We start from the raw sequence: 18,506 nt of genomic DNA on the forward strand, positions 1-18,506 counted from the left end.
AGCCCCTATATTTCCTTCTCTTCACAGAAAGATGTAGGTGTTTCTGGGAAGGGATGAAGAGATAGTGGGTTACATGGCCTAAACATGATGGAAATATAAAATAATAAAGGAAGTCATTGTTCCTGATTTGATCTGCATTTTACAGATGAAAAGTACAGCGAGAACTATGTGAATGGTATGACTAATTTCCCAATATTTATTGTAGAAGAGAAGTGGTAAGGAATGAGTTTGTTAGGAGGCAGGGCAAATCAATAGGTCATGGTTAGTATTGAGGAGTTTGAGGAGTCAATTGAATATTCTGGGCAATGTAGTGATATTTGGTTTGTGGTTGTATCAGTTGTTCTTGACTATGGTATCAGAGGGAAGTGAGCCTAGAGGCTAAAGAGCTGACCCAGGTCTCTGTTATGGAAATGTTGTTTAGACTATATTCAAGTAGAAGACTAATTGTATTTTGAGATTTGGCAGGTGAATTAATAAGACTTAGGTTTTTATCACAAGGGAAGTTTGGGTGGGAACGATTGATCAGTCTGAGGTTTGTGTATTTGCTTATTGAACAGATATTCCAATGAATACATCTTTGTCCTAGGCAGTGAGCCCTGGCGTGCAGAGTCCAAGTGAGATACAGTCTTGGTCTTCAAAAAATCACACTGGTGGGACCAGGAGAGTTGAAAGACTAGGGATGGGTGAACAAGTCGCTGAGGGGTATTGGGGTCTGCCCTAGATCATAAGGCATGGCTCATAAAGGTGCCAATTTTTGTATTCATTGTTTCCAATTGGAATGGAGCCATGATTCAAGGTTGGGACTGAAAGGCAACTATGGAAAAATGGTCAGTCACAAGTGAAGAAAGGGACAGACTAAGTTGATGAATATATGAGCAAGATTGAATGTTTCCAGACATTTTTGAACTTTACGGTATCTTCTCTGTCGTCTTCTTGCCTTATGGATCTACTCTTGAACTTTCTCCTGAACCTTCTGCTGCATACATGACTGGGCTTTCTAGTTCTAGTTGGGGTTTACCAGGAGACTGTGCTAGCTGAAGGGAGAGAGGGCAGTTCCCTTCCTGCCAGGTTACAAGGGTTGACTTCCTGTCTTTTTTTTTTTTTTTGCTTTTTGGGTCACACCCAGCGATGCTCAGGGGTTACTCCTGGCTTTGCACTCAGGAATTACTCCTGGCGGTGCTTGGGGGATCATATGGGATGCCGGGGATCAAACCCGGGTCGGCTGTGTGCAAGGCAAACGCCCTACCCGCTGTGCTATCGCTCTGGCCCCTTGACTTCCTGTCTTTGCCAAACACCAGTAGTCCTGCCAAGCCACACTCCTATGCCTCTGTCCACGTCCATACATTTCCCTGGTCCTTTGTGTGCCAGATAGATAGCAGGGGTGCACCACTGTTATGAGTGTTCTCCCTTAATGTTTTCTTCTTCAAAACTCCTATGTGACTAATTTGAGTGAACCATTTATTTCTCACCAGTATTTGGAGTGACATAATAACAATAGGTTTTCCTTTATGATTCAGTATCTGTTACATAGTTTGTAACATGAATCCTTAACTGAAGATTTATTGTATTTAGAAAAATAGCTGAGCCACAGTGAACTAGTTTCAAAGTGTACTAATTAAAGACCATTCATGCTACCTAATGTTTAAGCGTTCTAGAATGAGTCCCAAGGTCTGGAGATTCCCCAAAAGCCCCACAATTCTTAGATTCCCCTGTTTAATGGATTGATACAGTGTGTAATGCCAAAGATAAATTTTACCATCATGTTCACATTGTAGGTGTTTTAGTGATACTTTCTGTGTATTATCATGCAAGTATTTCATGTATATATTTGTTAGCTTTGTATCTTGAGAGTTGTAAATAGTTAGCACTTGGAAAGAATCTTTCTGGCCCAGAAGTTCAAGTGCTTTGATAAAATCTTACAGAAGTTGAAAGAATTTTATTTGTCATCATATTTATTTCCTTGTGACATAGTAATGATACTGGTAACTTGAAATATTAGGTTCCGGCTTCTTTCCTTTTGTATCAAAGAGTTGAGGGGAAGCAAGACAGATAAATAATCTATGCCTTATCGTAATAGGAACAATTATAGAGATTCAGTGGGCTTGTGTTTTGACAGCAGTATTTGATCAGAGACATTTTCTCAGAACCTTAAAAAACTGTTGTTCAGAAATGTCTAGTATTTTCTTTTTGGCTGCTAATACTAAATTTGCATTCCAGATATCTTTTCTTCTTGTTCCACTTTGTCTCCCAGAGAGGAAGGGCATTTGGAAATATGTCTATGAAGAATGAGACTGCCTTCCTCCATTGCTATTTTAGTTTTACTAGAGCTTTCTTGACAAAGTACTGCAAATGGGGTGGATTTAAAGGAATTATCTTTCATAATTTTGAGCGGTATAGGGGTACAGGCTTAAAATTAATGTGCTGGCAAGACCATAGTTCCTTTGAAACCTTGGATGAGAAGGCTTCTGTTCGTACCCAGCATTTACTCCTAGCTCTGTCCTTAGGGATCATTTCTAACCAAGCTAGAGTCACTTTATATGTTGCCAGCAATCAAACTGGAATTAATTCTGTGTAAGGCAAACGCCTTAAGTTTGTATTATCTGTCCAGTTATGAATTTGTTTTAGGGCCACACCCATTGGTACTCAGTGCTGTTTCCTGGCTCTTCCCTTAGGGATTTTCCATGGAGGGTTCAGGGAACTATATAAGGTTCCTGGGATCAAACCCAGGTTAGCTGCATGCAAGGGAAGAACCCTATCCACTCTTTTGTGTCTCTGGCCCCTGGGTTGCACTTTTAAGGACCCTATTTCTAAGTACAGTCTTAGTCACAAATTACCAGAGGTTAGGACCACAGCATCTGGGGTGGGGTGGGGGATGAACTGCACATAAACCAGTTAGCAACAATTTCTTTTTGGTTTAATGTATTTCCTCCTACTTGGATAGTAAGAGATGGGAGAGGGGAGGATTCTCTCACTTTTCCTGTTGTTTTCTTGTCATGTTCTATTCTTTATTCCTCAAAGTTTTGGTTTCAAATGGTCTAATGGTCCACAGATGTAACTCTTTTCTACTTCATTGGGGAAAGCATGTTTTAAAAATTAACATTACTTCCCACTATATTTTCCATTTAAGCATGTTGAAATCTGTGTTCTTACTCTTCTCTTTCTTAGGTGTGCTCTTTAAATCCAGTTTGTGCTGAATCCCATTTCATCCATTTGTCCTTCATAATCTGGTTATGTAAAGCACTGCTTGAAGCCTAATGACTTGAATGAATCTATTCCTATCCAGTCTGTAATTAAGTTAGCTTTGGAGATTGTCATATCAGAAAGGGTATTGATAACTCCTCATCTCTTTACTTCAGACTTCACAGTCTGGCTGGCGAGATATGTCTGCATATTGAAAATGAAGAAAACAACCAGCTATTAGGTGAATTATACAGGTGTTCAGAAAGGAATAATATCACAGTAGGCTGGAATGACCAAATGTGAAAAATGGAACACACTTATTTACTTATTATTCATTTATTTTTTTTCCCCCGCATACCCTATGGTGCTCAGGGCTTACTCTTGACTCTGCATATGGATCACTCCTGGCAGGGCTCAGGGAATCATTTTGGGTCTTGGGGATGGAATCCTGATTGGCCACTTGCAAGGCAAATGTACTACCTGCTATACTATCATTCCAGTCCCATAAAATGGATCAAATTTAATGAGATAAGAGAATGTGTGATGTGACAGACAATGGAAATGGAACCACTGTATCAGTTATGAAACTATAGTGTCCCAATAGCCATTTTCCATTCTTAAATTTAGAGGATCTGAGTTTAAAAATGTAAATTATACCAATTTATATTTTCCATATTAAAAATTAAAACATAATTAAAAGTATATTTAATTGATTTAAAACATGCTCACTTATTGCTCTGAAAAATAAGCATAATTTTCATGGATAGAGGAAAATTAGCGAACAGAGTGATATGACATGTTTTAAATCTTTTTATTAGATAGATTGTCAAGTGTGCTTTCTTTCTCAATTTATTGCAATGTGTTTAGGTGATATGTATGAAGAAAATTCTACTACACACATAGTTATCTGGATGAAAAAGGGAGATACATTTTTAACTGCTTTTTAGATAATTGTAAATAAGTATATATAAATATACACAAATATACCTTTTGTTTGCCACTTGAAAATATTACAAGTGCTACTCTGTTCTTGTTTAAAATGCTTGAGTTGACTTGAGGGGACTGGTCAATTGAACAGGCGGAGTGGGCAGCATCTATGGTTGAGAGGGAGGCTTTCAACCGAGAGAAGGAGATGGTGCTGAAAGGTGGTAAAGAATTATGTAGGAAACCCTATCAGCAACAGTATTGTAAACCACAGTGCAAATACACACACACGCACATTTATATATGTGTGTATCTATAATGATATCTATATCTATAACTATATAATCTATATATCTATATCACTGTCTCTGTCACTTGTCATCCTGTTGCTCATTGATTTGCTCGAGCAGGCATCAGTAATGTCTCCATCATGAGACTTGTTATTACTGTTTTTGGCATATCGAATATTCCGAGGGTAGCTTGCCAGGCTCTGCCATGCGGGCGAGATACTCTTGGTAGCTTGCTGGGCTCTTCGAGAGGGTCAGAGGAATCAAACCCATATCGGCCATGTGCAAGGCGAATGCTCTTCCCACTGCACTATCACTCCAGCACACACATACACACACACACACACACACACACATATAACTGTCACTGTCACTGTCATCCCTTGCTCATCGATTTGCTCGTGTGGGAACCAGTAACATCTCCATTGTGAGATTTGTTATTACTGTTTTTTTTAAATTTTTTTTTATTAGTGAATCACCGTGGGGTGCAGTTACAGATTTACAAATTTTTGTGCTTGTGTTTCAGTCATACAATGATTGAGTATCCATCCCTCCACCAGTGCCCATCGAATACACCTTGGGTAGCTTGTCAGGCTCTGCCGTGAAGGTGAGATTCTCTCGGTAACTTGTTGGGCTCTCGAGAGGGATGGAGGAATTAAACCCGGGTCTTTTGTGTGCAAGGCAAATGCCCTACCTGTGCTATCGCTCCTATATCTTACACACACAGACAGACAGACACACACACATATACATATATATTAAATATATATATATATGTTTATATATTAGTGCCTCTCATCGAAACAGACTTACAGATAAGAGACAGTGGGGATAGGTGGAGATTGGTGGAGGGAAGTGGACACTGGTGAAGGGAGTGGTGTTGAAACATTTATGTCATGAGTAACTAATTTCATGGTGACTAAATAAAAAATAAATAACATATTTTATATAATTATGTCATAGTCTCTGGTTTTGGTCATACCCAGTGGTGCTCAGGATTTAGCAGCAGCTTAGCTGAGGTATGTCTTTGTTCATTATTAGAACCTCTTACAACTACATTCAAGATGTCAGCTGAATTGCATTCTTTGGATGTCTGTATAGAAAGAATCTGCTTCTCATCACACTCAAGTTTTTGGTAGAATTCAAGGTCCTGACTTTTACTGACTACTAGTTGGAAATCACCCTTGACTCCTACAGACCAACTTCCTTCCCTAGAGGTCATTTGTGGCTTCATGTCATGGACTTTTTCAGGCTGATTATCCCATCAATGCGAAGAAAATCTCTAAAGCAAATTGGCAGCTACCATATATTAACATAATAATGTAAATGGTTATTCAAAGGTTAACTGCAGTATAGAGTATGAAATCATACCAATGAAATTTTCATACTTTGTTACATTATAGTTCATAGGCTTGTATTTTGAATAGATTTTTAATCCATGCTCAGTCTTTAAACATAATATATTAACATTTGGAAGACATTTTTGCTTCTCTGAATTATGCCAGTCTTCCAGAGATTAACACAGTTCATTATATAGGCATATATCAGGGATATTACAGATTCTTTTGCAGGTCAATATTTTTCTTTTCTTTCTTTTTAAAGAAATAAATTATACATGTATTTGCAGAATTGTTGACAAGGGAGTTTGGTCTGCAATATTCCCAACTCTATTCCACAGCCAGTGACCACATCCCTCTACCAATTCCCTTCCATTTCCCAAATTGTCACCTTGGCAGATATATTTAAAAATTTTATTATTTTAGATCCCATTCTTTCTCTTTTTTGGGGGGAATAGTGTGAGGGGACACCCTGACATTGCCCAGAACTTACACCTGGCTCTGGTTCAGGGACCATTCCTGATGAGCTTGGCAGCCCATATGGGTGCCAGGGATTGGCTTTCTGCAAGGCAAGTGCCTAGCCATTGTTCTATTGCTCTGGCCCACTTTCATAGTAGTTTTGAATCTAGTGTTCAGATATATCCACAGCTGTGTCCAAATTCTGAGCCACAGCTGTTGTGACTGTGGCTGTTACTTGCAGACCATTTTTTTCTACTTTTCTCTTCCATTTCTTTTCTATCATGGAATTTCATTTATGTAATTAAGAACATGTTTTTGCCTACCTTTGATATCTTTCATTTCATAGACATGCCATTTTTAACGCCACATATTTGTGAGCATATTCAGTATTTCTCCTATTTGGTTTACTTAACATGAGATCCTCCAGTTCCATCCAAATCATAGAATACTGTATGATTTTATCAATAGTAGTATAGCATCTTTTCCAGGGAATATTTTCATGTTTGGGGGATATATACCAAGAAGTGAAATTTCTGGCTTAGATGAAAGCTGCATTTTTAATTTGATTGTTTTTCAGGAATCTCCATATAATTTTTCTCAGGAACTGCCTCAGACAACATTTCCGGCAACAATGGATGAGAATTCCTTTTTCCCTACATCCCTACCAACACAGGTTGTTCCTAGCCTTTTTGATAATAGACATTTTCACTGTTTGAAATGATGTCTCACTGACATCTTAATTTGGATTTCTCTGGCAATAAGTAGTGATGGACACTTTCTTATATGTCTTTGTCCATCTGTCTTTCTTCTTCAGATACAGGTTTATTTTTTAATCCCAATTTTAGTGAGATTTTGAATTTTTTGTAGTTGATCTTTATGAGTGCTTCATATAGCTTGGATAGTAACCTTTTATTTGATGTATTGTGTGTACATATTTTCTTTCACTCAGTAGTGCCTTTTAATTTGAGCTTGTGCTTCTTTTGCCAAGCAGAAACTTTTTAATTTGATGTAGTCTAATTTTTATTTATTTTTTGCCTTTATCAATGAAACCACATCTTTGGAAACACTTTTGGGGTCTAAATTCTGAACCTCAATTTTCATTCTGTCTATACTTCTCTCAATATATTTGATGACTTCTGGTCTAATCTCAAGGTCTTTGATTCAGTTTATCTTCGTGGTACCATTTGTTGAAGAAATTATCTTTACTTCTTTTTCCTACCCCATTGTTATAGATGAGCTGTTCCTATATCTGAGGGTTTATCATTGGGTTTTCAGGTCTAACCTGACAGTCTGTCCTTATCCCAGTACCATGCTGTTTTTATTACTATTGCTTTATAGTATATTTTCAGGTCAGGAAAAGCAATACCTCCCAGTTTCTTATTTCTCAGAATGGCTTGGCTATTGGCTGTTTTATGACTCCATGCAAATTTTATTGATGGCATTTTTTAAGTGGAGATGAATGTCATCTGTATTTTGATGATGAATTGAATTGAACCAATTTGATAATTTAGATTTTGAAAATGTTAATTATTTTTACTGCTTCATCATAAGCATATTTAAGTTACATGGGCACTTTAAAAAAATAGTTTTCATTGCAATTTAGGTAACATGGTTAAATGGTGTTAAGGTTTATGGTATTAACGTACAAAGTTATTACACTCCAATGCCAGCAAAGTGACTTTGACTGTCCATCATATGGATACTTTTCCAAAGGGCAAATTAGTAATAATGAAAAGTACAATGGGCTAGTGGACTTTACTACTATGTCTAACCCACCAATGATATCACATACCATTGCTTTTTCACTGCTAGTACAATTTTCAGCTTAAGTTGTTCCAAGGATAAAGTATGAGATTCTAAAATAGTTATTCATCGTGTTGGCTATTTTAACACTAGTGTTTATTGTCAGGTGTTCACAAAATGTTATTCTTTAATCAGTTTCCACACCAAATAGTCATCACATACAAAACGAAGAGCAAGTTCAGTCACATCTCTAGAGTAATCCATTTGTAATGCAAAGGAACAATTCTGCAGATGGTATATTAATTCAGATTTACATCTGCAGCAAAATTTTTTATTTGAGAAAGTTTTGTTGTTGTTAGCCAATTTATCATCTAGCAGGCATCAAAAATTCAGCAATGTCAATTAATTGTACATATTTTTCTCACTGTGTGTATTTCTCCAACAAATGCAATAAAACAATACAATAGTTCACTCTACAAGATTCTTCAGTGATTTTTTGTATTTTAAGCTTAAAATGTTTAATAATGTTTGACTATTAAAATGTCATTGTGTTTGTATTTAATAAACATACATTTCCTTTTCCTTAAAATTGCTAGTAATTTCAACTTTCAATATGGTGCTATAACTTAATGAAAAATGTTCTGTAGCATGACACAACAATGGAAGTGAGTAATATCTATAAGGATGAGGATAAGATAATGCTCATATTTTATCTATTTGCAGTTGTGCACAGCTTTATAAGAAGTTGATTATTTCCTTCCATGAGTCAGAGATCTCTAGTGTGTCACTTTCATATTTAAATTTCTTTAGCTGTTGATGGTATACCTGTGGATGTAGTTTTTCTATTGTATCTTCATTTGATATTTTTTATGGTTATATACATAAATAGAGTATATAGTTTACCATTTTAACTATTTTGAGGGGTATTCTCCTGTCAATAATTTCAACTATATTGTTGTGTGACCATCATTTATATCAATATACTTCTCTCATTTCCAGATCCTATTTTAATAGATTCCATATTTATTAAACAATTACTCCTTCATCCTTCCCTTAATGCCTTACTACCACTATTTTCTATCTCTAAATTTAACTACCTTAAGAGCTTCATATAGGTGAAAGTGTACATTTTTTTGGTCCATTGTAACCTGATTATTTGCAGTTTCTCAGGTTTTACGAGCTCTCAGGTTTTAAGAGCTTCATATAAGTGAAAGTATACATTTTTTTTTTTGTTCATTGTAACCTGATTATTTACAGGTTCTCAGGTTTTTCCCTATAGTGATATATCAGAATTTCCTTCTATTTTTTAGTTTTGAATAATGTGTTATTGATACATCACATTTTGTTTATGCATTCATACACTGGAAACATGTTTGCAATGAGTATATGCACTAATTCTTTAAGTGTCTAAAAGTATTGCTCTTGATCTAAAAAGTATTTATTAGTAAACCTATTTACTACAAACTTCAAAAATAGTTTTTCAAAATGTATGGCCACAACATAAAAAATCAACATGAATCAATCAGTTGCTATGGAATTAAAATTGGTAAAGAAAATTTTTTCATTAGCATTAAAATTAATTTATTTTTTAATTAATGAATCACCGTGAGGGTACAGTTACGGATTTACACATTTTTGTGCTTGTGTTTCCCTCATACAATGTTCGAGAACCCATCCCTCCACCAGTGTCCATTCTCTACCACCAATGAACCCAGTATCCCTCCCACCTCTCAATCCCATCCCCCCCACCCCATCCTGCCTCTGTGGCAGGGTATTCCCTTTTGTTCTCTCTCCTTTTGGGTGTTGTGGTTTGCAATAGGGCTATTGAGTGGCCATCATGTTTAGTCTCTAGTCTATTTTCAGCCCTCATCTCCTTTCCCGTGTGGGATCTCCAACCACATTTTACTTGGTGTTCCCTTCTCTATCTGAGCTGCCTTTTCCCCCAGCATGTGAACCCAGCTTCCAAGCCATGGAGCCAACCTCCTGGTACTTATATCTACTATTCTTGGGTAGCAGCCTCCTACTCCCTCAGAGGCAGTTTTAACCCACTTTTAGACTCCTAATTAGATATTTATAGGAAATCACTGAAAGTTGATTAACCAAGCAATTGTAACACAGATGTGGGACATTATTTTGTATTTGTATTACCTTGACCTCACTATTTAAAAAGATACTAATGCAGGTGAGGCAGAAGTGGCAGTGGTGGGTCTCTCAAGAATGAACATATTGAAAAATGAAGATGCTCAGACTCAGAATTTGAAAGTAGAAAAGTTTATTGAAACTGGAAAGAAAGGAAAAGACTCCCAAAGTGGGGAGGAATTTAGTATAGGACTTAACTATGTATCTTGTTGTGAGATATTTATAGGAAAATTGGGTCTTTGTGTTACAGAGAATGCAGGGAATCTACAGGGCGGTAGGGCTGGCTTGTCTTTCTGGTCACCTGCCTTGGCTATTGTTCGTTATCTTAGTCTTGTAACTCCTAGTTCTGGAACAGAAGAATAAGGTGCTGGGGAACTCCAGGAATGTTAAAGATAGGGCCTTGGGGATGAGGTGTGGTAGGTCCATGGGGAAAATGGAATTGCTGGTGAAGAAAAACTGTGGGCCTCTTGTTGGCAAGGGGAAACTGAGGTTTCCTCTTTCAATACACCTTAATATTAGCTTTTAAATAAAAGTATTTCTGATCAGCCACTCCCCCATATAGAGCTGGTGGCCTGGATCAAGCTCCAGTGGCCTCATGGCATAGTTCGAATGTTTAGGCACTTTTAGAAGGAGTTTGTCTAAAACATTACTCCATGCATATATTCTATATATTCTGTATTTAAAAAGCTAATGATATTTTTTAAATATGACTACTTTTTACAGAAGGATATTTTGTATGATTTAGGTGCTGCTTTGAGTTAGAGGTTTAAATACCTTTAAAAAAATTGATCAGGAAGAGTACAATTGTAATGTTTACATGAGTCTTTGTTTATTTTGGGCCACGCCCAGCAGTGATCAGGGCTTATTTCTGTCTCTGCTCGGGGATCACTCCTGGTGGTACTTGGAGGACCATACTAGTACTGGGAACCAAACCCAGGCCATAATGTCTGTAAAGCAAATGCCCTGAGCTATTTCTCTGGCTCATGTTCAAATAATATTTTGTATAAACATGTAGGTCAAAATTTCAGGATGTATAGTGGAGCAGTGATCATCAGATCATAGACATCCCTGTGACAATTAACTGGAGAATGTGGACCATATACTCCTTCAGAAATTTAACACTTAGATTCATGTATCATACAGCTTCCAGCATTGTCTGCTGTATTTGGTTATGACCATTTTACTTAAGAAGATATGTTGCATATAAAAGTAAGATATTTATGGGGCCAGAGAGATATTACAGCAGATAGGGTGTCTTTCATATATGTAGCTGAACTGAGTTTGATCTTTAGCACCACATATTGTTTCCTAAGCCCACCAGGGGTGATCCTTGAGCACAGAACCAAGAGTAAACGCAGAGCACTGCAGAGTGTAACCCTACTCCCTCCAAAAGCAAAATATTTAGTACACATATATATTATATGTATATATATACATATATGTGTATATGTATATACATTATATATATATATATTATAGCACTATAGCACTGTCGTCCCATTGTTTATTGATTTGCTTGAGCGGGTACCAGTAATGTCTCCATTATGAGACTTGTTGTTACTGTTTTTGCCATATCAAATATACCATGGGTAGCTTGCCAGGCTCTGCTGTGCGGCAGGGATACTCTCGATAGTTTGCCGGGCTCTTTGAGAGGGACGGAGGAATCGAATCCAGGTCAGCCATGTACAGGGCAAACACCCTACCCACTGTGCTATCGCTCCAGCCCCTAGTACATATTTTTTGCAAATGAAAATTATTGGAAATTTTATTTTGTTCTCCCTTGGCATTTAACAATGCATTGTCTTCAAAATCAGAATGTTTACTTATTTATAATACTTCTAAGAGTTTTTGAGTACAGCTTCACATCTTTCTGTGTCCAGGGCACACTGCAGCCACCACTGAAATTCTAGTGCCGTCCTTCTATCATGAAGCATCCTGCCTTTTTTTCTACTTTCCTCTAGCAACCATTCTCAATTTTGAATTCAGTAGTACTAAGAGGTAGTGTTATTATATACATTTTCCTAGTCTTTTTGATTGTTTTTATTTATTTTCCGCATCTGAGTTCAATTATCTGGTAAATATCTTTCACATCTTTTCTTGTATCTTATAGCAAATTGCCTCAAGTTTCATCCATCTTTTTGCAGAAGATAGAATTTCATCTTTTTAATAGTTAAATCATATTGCCATCGAGTACATATGTCATCTGTTGATGGGCATATAGGTTGATTATCTGTTTTGGCAATTTTGAATAATTCTGCTCTGAAACATAGGGCTGCTAATACCCCTTTTTAAATAGTATTTTTATATGATTTTGGAAATATCTAGAAGTGGTATTGATGGATAAATTTTGGAAATTGATTTTATGTCCTGCCATTTTTCTATTTTTATTTGTACATTCTAGTAGTTCTCTTTTTCTTTCTTTCTTTCTTTCTTTCTTTCTTTCTTTCTTTCTTTCTTTCTTTCTTTCTTTCTTTCTTTCTTTCTTTCTTTCTTTCCTTCTTTCTTGTGTGGTGCAATTGAACTCAAGGCCTTAAATATGTGCAAAACTCTATCACTGAAAAGCATACCAGTTTACAATTTAGAAAATTAATTTGTTCTATCCAGTGAAGATTAAAACTAAGGAAAGGCTTGCAAACAGTGCAAGAAACTTGCTTTATATTTGGGAAAATATGAAAAAGTGATGCTTAAATTGGATGTTTCAGTACATGTTGGACTACTAGCTACAACTTCAGATATGAGGATATTAAACATTATCCTGATGGCATAAAAACCCTTTCCCAGCAGATTTCCTATGCTCTCCCATTTCTTGTTCTCCTACTGATCTTTGGGGTAGACTGGCTCTGTTCAGAGCTTATTTCTGGCTCTTTGCTTAGAGACCACTCCTGGCAGTGCTCAGGGGAACTTGTAAGACAAGTACTATGTATCCAGTCCTATGAGCTCCAATTTTGTACCGGACTATTAAATAGATTTTTAAAATGTTAGATGCAGGTGCTGCGGTTTGTATTACTAAAACCATATTCACGTGTAGTCCTCAGGCGATATGTGCCAGTGTCATTGTTCTGAGTGTTTGCAACAGTTTTGATGGGATATAAGAAGTGGCTCTGATGCTCATTATACTCTGGAGACTTGTTGAATTCTCAGTGGTGAAGAAATCAAAATAGTTATCTTCTGAGAAGGCAAAGTCTGAAGGGGGATGAAATTTTTTTTTTCAGGTTTAAGTCACAGTCAAATACTGATTAAACCACCATCCCTTCACCAGTGCACCCGTTCCACCACCAAGAACCCCAATACACCCCCCTCCCACCCCACCCCCCATCCAAGTAGCTAATGATATTCCCATTATTCTCTCTATATATTGAGTACATTCCATATTTCCATACAGAACTCACTATTATTGATTGGAAATTTTCCCCAACAATCAGGCCTGCTGAATAGGCATCATCTAATAATTTCTCTTCATTGCTAAGAGTGAAGACTTTAAGTCCGCGCAGCCGCGATAGCAGCCGCGTGGTTTTGGGTTTCTAATATTTTAGCTCAGTTCACAGTCAAAATGGATGGCTGCAAGAATCCACTCTAGTGCCAAAATGGGTTAGGAGACCTCAGGATCACAGTCAATAGGCGCGGAGGGTCTGCTTCTCGTGCCTCGGCTCCCGGTTCATCTCTGGGCAGAAGGCGCGCCGGGAACACCCCCCCTCCCAGGACCACCTACAGGCTACGTCACTAAAGAAAGTCCTACCTCCTGGTGGAGGGGTCTTAGAGGGTGGCTCTTACCACGTGGCTGCTACTGCTGCCGCCATTTTCACTCAGAAAAATGGGGTGGAGAGGGAAAAAAATCCCTCCAGTGCATGGCTCAAGCATCCGCTCTGGTGCCAAAATGGGTTAGGAGACCTCAGGATCACAGTCAATAGGCGCGGAGGGTCTGTTTCTCGTGCCGCGGCTCCCGGTTCATCCTGAAGGGGGATGAAATTTTATATTGGGGTATTATGGATTCTTAAATCATGTATGGTATAGGCATGAGTTTAAATTCCAGTGTGAGGGAAAGCTTTTTGCATGCTGAACATAGCAAGCCTTGTCTTCTAAGAGTGTCTGGTCAAGCTAATGACATATTACTCCCAGGAAGTGACTAAGATGGGGGAGTATAAAGACTTTGTCCTTGTTTATGAGTGATCTCGAAATCTACAGTTTGATCTTGGGAAGACATACCTCACTTTCAGGGTTGATGCTGGGAAGACAAATCAAATGCTTTTTTCTTCCTTCTTCACTAGCTTGTCAAAGAACACTGAGTTGGCAGCATGAATTCTGGCAACTCCTTTGTATCCTGGTGGGATTTATGTCTTTTCTGGTCAGAATAAAGGACAGGCAATTGAGAACATTTTGATTTGGGTAACTCTCAAGAATATTTGAGGTGAGAATCTTATTCTAATGGCAAAGGTGGGCAGTTATAATGGCAGTTAAAAGTGGTCCTTTAGGTCGATTGACCAGGGCCTAGTGTACAGGGTGGACTGGAAGTGGAAAAAGCTGAAGATCAAACAGTAGTTGTTATAACTGCAACATGTAAATCCTGTTGGTATTAGCTCTGATTTCCACATACCTTATTTCTACCACTACAGGCAATGTTTAGAGTAGAAAATCCAATAACTTAGGTTGGTGAAGAAAGTCAAATAGATACATGGAGGATTTTGGGGAGAAATACTGGTGACTGGGGGATTACACAGTTCTTTCGTGAATATAAACCAGCTCTGAAATATTAGGCAAGGCCCTTGACCTCTCAACAACTCAGACATCAAATAGCTTATTTTTGACACCTCTTTATCATAAAAATGTTTTTAAGTGTCTAACTTACTACTTTCAAGCAGACACTTCTAATTATTTACTTCTGCGTGTTGCCAAGAAGTGGTGTTATAGAGGCCCGTTATGATGAAGTATGATGAATGGGTGACTCATTTTCAATTAATAGTGTATATTTCTGAATAATTTCTGAGTCTTTATTCTCTCATAATAGTTTCCCTTTTCCCTTAAGCATGGTTAAGCCCTTGATTTGTTTGCATTTCTAATATATTTGGTAAATTATTTTTTCTGATAAATATATAATGCATATCTCTAATTAGTAATCTCCTTGAAAGAAAAATGCTGTTTGCTTATTGTTTTAGTACATCATAAATTATTGAATAGCACTATGCATATTTTTATAGGGGCCACTCCTGGTAACGGTGAGACCTGTCAGTACATGGGGAATACCAAGGCCACCTCGATAGTGCTGTGCAGTGGAACATGCAGTGCTGGGGTCACACATGTTATGCATGTGCTTTACCACCTGAACAGTCTCCCTGGTCCTATTTATTCATTTAAGTTAGTTAAGAAGTAGGACTTATTGTGATAGGGAGGATGGGGTGGTTGAGGGCTCCGGTGGGGAGCAGGGACTGGAGGGGGAATCTCCGAGGCTTTAAGCATTTAAGTGCCCACCATTTGTCCAGAGCCCATGGTTAGGGATGTATTTGACCCCACAGCCATCTGTGATAAACTATTGCTTCTTAGCTGTCATGTCTTCAAATTCTTTCTCAGTAAACTCGACGAAGCCCCAATTCTTGGAGATAAGGATCTTCTAGAGACCAAGAAACTTGAGCCTGGCTCAGCACAGAGCCTCAATCATATGTTCTTCATTCTGCAGTTTGGTGTGGATGAACATGATGAGTTGGCCATTGGTGGACCCTGACCATCCTGCCCTGAGGCTTCCCAAAGGCCCCCTGCATACCTGTTTGAAGCCTAAGATTGGGTCCAGCATGAAAGTAGATAAGATTGTCAATAACATAGGACTGTCTCTAAGGTCCCATATTACAGCCCAGGAGCCACAGTCTGTATACACGCCAGAGAAGGCTACTTGCTGTCTGCAGCCACTGCACACTAGGTCCCAGGGAGCATAGAGCAAGATTGGCTCCTGGCTATTTTTTAAGTTAAAATATATTTTAAAAGTATGGGAGCATAAGCATAAAAATTCAGGTCAAATTGTAAATTCAGAAATTTAAAGGAATAAATAAAATTTATGCACATAATTTTTATTACTATCCAGAATTAAATATATTTGTAATTACTCTTTTCGATGGCTATGTAGGTATGGCTGAGAGATTAATCTGAGACTGAGAAATGTCTTCCCAGTGTGCTACTGTAGAAAAATTGCTAGGACTTGGTGATTGTTCAACATCGTCTTTTCTCTACACTGATGGGGAAAGTAATACTTTCTAAATATCAGTGTTTGAGTAACCTCAGTAATGCAGAACAATTCCTGACAATTGGGAAAGGTATGCGGACAGAAAAGGTAAAGTCAAGAGTTCAGAACAATGGTTGACTAAGTAGAGGATAATGTGCTTTGTCAGTTTGGGGACCAGAAGGAAAAGGATACTGTTCTTGATTAGAAAGAATTTTGAGATGAGAGCTTTCCGTGCATTTTACAATATGGAGTACTTATATTTACATATGGATTTTTATAAGAGACACAGTTGAGAAGATCAAAAATGAAGGTTGAAGGAAGAAGAGGAAGATGATGATATATTGTGTGATGATAAGCAGAGTAGCAGAGAATGTTAGGGAAAGGGGGGAGGAAAAATACAAATTTGAAGGGTCCTCATTGTTGAGGGAAGATGACTTCTATTCAGCTGTCTATGTCCCTACTTTTCCCTAACATTCTGTCTGGGGAATTTACTATTCATAAGAATGAATCTGCCCTGTGGATAGAGGAATGGGACTATTTGGCTTACATTTTTAAAACAAAGACTTGTCTATTAGCCCCCTTTTTCACATATCTGATTGCTTTATGAGAAATACTTCTATAAACACACAAAATATTTTTTTCTGAAAATGACTTCATTTTCTCTTTGAAGAAAATTTCTAGAAGATGTCCAAACAGCTGCTTACCTTTTATACATAAATATAAAATAACAGACATAGACTGTAAAAAACTAAGGGACGCTGAGGGGCGTGTGCACTCACGGGCTCTCTGGGCCGCTCTTTCTCACCATCCATGTTCGGTGCTCTGGAACCGCTGTGTGTGACTGTTGGTCAAGGACAGGCGACGGAAAGAAGAAGGGCCAAACTGGTTGCTCGATCAGTTTATTTCATTCTCTCTCTCTGCTTCTCTCCCAGCTCTGGATCTTTCTCTGGATCTTGCCCCCGAACCCACTCTTCCAGCCTAGTTAAATCCCCCCAGTGTGAGGGGGTTGGGGCTTACACATAGGTGTGGTCACAATCAAAGGGGTAAGGTTCCTTTCCCTTGAGGGATGCTTCTCCTAGGATCCTCCTCTTTCAGCAGGAGGATCCACCCAAGGGCAGAGTCCCATGGGTGTGTTTCTCCTCTCCTCATCCAGCAAACATATAAGCATTCATAATATTAATTATTTTGTATGGACACAAAAAGAAATGCATTAAGCTTATAGAATTGCTCTCCTGGGGCCATCTCAATCTCAGACTACAGTGCTCAGGCCAGATTAGTCTTTCCTATCCCTAGCAGGGTCCTAGTCTCGTCATTACTTTTGGATCATGACAGCATTTGTCCATGATCAGGCTCTTAATTTACAGTTAAGAATTAGGCACTTTGGCCAGGCCCATCTCGATGCCATGGTAGCACATAACTCACCGCTTGCCCTGGATCCATCCCGTCCCTCATCGGGACCCTGTTTTTGGGGTGCTAGGAACTGAGGGCAACTGAGGCTTAAGTGGAGAAAGCAGATGCCTGGGAATGAATAATATCTGAAGCCAATTAAGTCCTAAGTTACAAAAGCATAATATTGTCTTTTTGTGTCTATATAAAATGGACATTGCTTTAAAGTAAATTATTCAAAAGGCATAAGGAGAGGAGAAAGGCAATACTAATTTATAATATAAGTTCAGTGTCCTAGGAAGGTATGACCTTACAAATTAGCAGAGTCAGATTAGGGGAAAAGCTGATTAACTGTTTGGGGAAGAAAGCATAGAGAAGTAGTTACAGATAAACAAAGAAATGGGAGTGACTGGGGGCACCTTAATGAGTGTGACCAGGATGAACCTAAGCTCCTTGTGGCAAGCGGGGAAAGGACAGAGCAATGTCATCTTACAATAGTCATTAAGTTTATTATTTATATAATCATTATTTATTGACTGTCAGTCACTGGAGATACAATAAAGATATGTTCCTTCCTATTGTAGGACGCTGTGACCCTATTTGTTGGTGCACATCACCTGTGACCCATCACGATCTAGAGAAGCTCACTGCTTTGGAAATTTAGATCTTCTTAGATATAAGACACTTGAAATTTCTCTGCTGTATTAAATTATTGACTCAGGATCTTTAAGTCAATCCATAGAGACCATGGATGACCGAGGACAGCCTAATATTGCTCGCTAAACCATTCCATATTGTTTGTTTGCCTCCCTTTTGGGGATCATCACATTTGATGCTGGAGTGAGG

General features: G+C 38.1%; 1 protein-coding gene and 1 pseudogene across 3 annotated transcripts in view; one reads left to right on the plus strand and one right to left on the minus strand.

The window, feature by feature from the left end:
• Positions 1–18,506, plus strand: part of PARD3B (par-3 family cell polarity regulator beta) — a 1,223,953-nt gene that overhangs the window by 12,071 nt on the left and 1,193,376 nt on the right. The window lies entirely within an intron of this gene.
• On the minus strand, positions 15,881–16,007 carry LOC129400637 (small nucleolar RNA SNORA70; annotated as a pseudogene).

This window comes from Sorex araneus, chromosome X (assembly GCF_027595985.1).
Source record: "Sorex araneus isolate mSorAra2 chromosome X, mSorAra2.pri, whole genome shotgun sequence".
Taxonomy (NCBI): Eukaryota; Metazoa; Chordata; class Mammalia; order Eulipotyphla; family Soricidae; genus Sorex; species Sorex araneus.